The sequence below is a fragment of the Hyla sarda genome, chromosome 4 (assembly GCF_029499605.1).
Source record: "Hyla sarda isolate aHylSar1 chromosome 4, aHylSar1.hap1, whole genome shotgun sequence".
In the NCBI taxonomy this organism is placed as follows: domain Eukaryota; kingdom Metazoa; phylum Chordata; class Amphibia; order Anura; family Hylidae; genus Hyla; species Hyla sarda.
The window spans coordinates 254,136,239-254,139,071 of record NC_079192.1 but is presented as its reverse complement, the minus strand read 5'-3'; positions in this window follow the sequence as shown (position 1 = coordinate 254,139,071).

The window sequence follows — 2,833 nt, the reverse complement described above, 5'->3', positions numbered from 1 at the left end:
GCCGCTAATTGTACTTTGTAATTACATCAATTATTTCACCACCAAATTTATGGAGAAACCAGAAAAAAAAAGTTGTGGGGCTAAATTTTAAGGAAAAAAAACTAAACGCTATTTTGTAACTTTTGGGTGCTTACGATTTTACGAAGTGCACTATTCGGTAAAAATTACATCATATATTTTATTATGTAGGTCCATACGTGTACAAGGATACCCAATTTATATCGGTTATATTTTATTACCAAAAAAAACTATGTGCACCAAAATTAGTATGTTTAAAATTGTCATCTTCTGACCCCTATAACTATTACATTTTTCTGTATATGGGGTAGTATAAGGGCTCCTTTTTTGCACCGTGACTTGAAGTTTTTATCGGTACTAGAGATGAGCAAACTAGTGGTTCGATTTCGTCCTAGAAGACTCTCCTAGGACTGTATCCACCTTTTCCAGGCCACCGGAGCACCTGAAAGCTGAACTAATTTATGCAGGCTTAAGTCAGCAACTGCGGAGTCGAGAAGTTCGTGACGAATCGAATCACTGTAAGTTTGCTCATCTCTAATCGGTGCCATTTTTGTTTTGATGGGACCTTTTTTTTTATATTGCTTTCTACATTATTTTTAATTTTTGTGGGGGGGTATACAAAGTGACCAAAAATACGCAATTTTGAACTTTAGAATTTTTTTATGTGTACGCCATTGACCGTGCGGTTTAATTAACATATTTTTTATAGTTTTGCCATTTACACATGCAGGGATACCACATGTGTTTATTTTTATTTACATGGCACGGATGGCAGAAAGGAAGGTAAGCACCCGCCCGCTGTCGTCTCAGTCGCTGGGCTAACCGGCAGTGTTTTCTCCAGTTTTAAACTCAGCGATCAGCTTTTGATTGCGATGTCTAAAGGGTTAATACTGGACATCAGCCCGATCGGCAAGGTCCGGTATTAGCCGCTGTTCCTGGTTGCTGATAGCAGCCGGGACCCACCAGGTATGAAACGTGCTCATTCTGATGCTCAGTTTGAACTTTAGTAAGTTGTCTTGACCTTCAGCATATTGGCAGTATCACTTGCACTAACCTGATGGTGCAGGGTTATAGTGGGGGTGACTATGATAAAAATCATGCTTACTTATCTGTCCGTGGCTCCATTCTTCTGTAGTCCTCGATCTTCTGGAATATGGTAATGAGCCTGCTTGGTGCACCAGGGGGCGTGCCCAAGCATTTGGTAAGTGTCACGTTCCAAAGCATTTGGTAAGTGTCACAGGTTTTAGGTTTCAGTTAAGTCCGCCACTTAAGGACCCAGGGCATACAGATACACCATGATGCCCTATTACTTAAGGACCCAGGACGTACCTGTACGCCGGGCGGGGACCGGACCAGGATGCCTGCTGAGATCGTAAATCGTTCAGTCCGGACGACCGATTAATCAACGAGCCTGCTGGCAGGTGATCGGGCAAGTCGGGGGTCCCTTATCTGGGCAGGCTTTGGGGTCCCTGGCATCGATGTGGAGGGTCCCCGGAGTTAGCGGCACCTGCAGAGGTCCCTGTTCAGCGCCAGCAGCTGCATCCTCAGTGGTAGCGGCAGAATGCAGCAGGAGGTGAGTTGTACGCCTTCTGCTGTTGCTAATCAACAACTGCCAGTATGCACAGCCAAAGGGCATGCTGGGAGTGGTAGTTTTGCAACAGCTGGTGGCCCTTTTTTTTTCTATGAAGTGTGCCTCCAGTTGTTGCTTAACTGCAACAAACAGCCAAAGGGCATTCTGGGCAATGTAGTAGTATGCCTCCAGCTGTTGCATAACTACAGCTCCCAGCATGCCCTTTGACTGTCAATGCATGCTTAGAGTTGTAGTTTTGCAACAGCTGTGGGCACACTGATTGTGAAACACTGAGTTAAGTAACAAACTGTTTTGTAACCAGTGTGCCTCCAGCTGTTCCATAACTTCAACTCCCAGCATGCATGGACAGCCAAAGGGAATGCTGAGAGTGGTACTTTGTTGAACAGCTGAAGGTTTGACATAAACGTGAAATAATAAATACCCACATGTGACCCCATTTTGGAAACTACACCCCTCACGGAACGTAACAAGAGGTATAGTGAGCCTAACACCCCACAGGTGTCTGTCGAATTTTTGTTAAAGTTGGATGTGAAAATGAAGACATTTTTTTTTTACTAAAATGCTGTTACCCTACATTTTTCATTTTCACAAGGGGTAATAGGAAAAAAGTGTAACCCCATTTCTTTTTAGTATGGAAATACCCCACATGTGGATGTGAAGTGCTCTGTGGGCTAACTAAAATGCTCAGAAGAGAAGGAGCTCCATTGGGCTTTTGGAGAGGGAATGTGTCCGAAATTGAAGGCCATGTGTGTTTACAAAGCCCCCATGGTGCCAGAACAGTGGATACATGTGACCCCATTTTGAAAACTACAACCATCACAGAATTTAAGGGGTGCAGGGAGCATGTACACCCCACTGGTGTCTGACAGATTTTTGGAACAGTGGTCCGTGAAAATAAAAAATGTAATTTTTCATTTGCACAGCCCACTGTTCCAAAGATCTGTCAAACGCCAGTGGGGTGTAAATTCTCACTGCACCCCTTAAATTCAGTGAGGGGGTGTAGTTTCCAGAATGGGGTCACGTATGTGTGGGGGTCTGTCCACTGTTCTGGCACCACAGGCCCCCGACTTCGATTCCAACCAAATTCTCTCTCCAAAAGTTCAATGGCGCTCCTCCTCTTCTGAGCATTGTAGTTCGCCCGCAGAGCACTTTGCATTCACATATGGGGTGTTTCCTTACTCAGAAGAAATGGGGTTACACATTTTGGGAGGCTTTTTCTCCTAT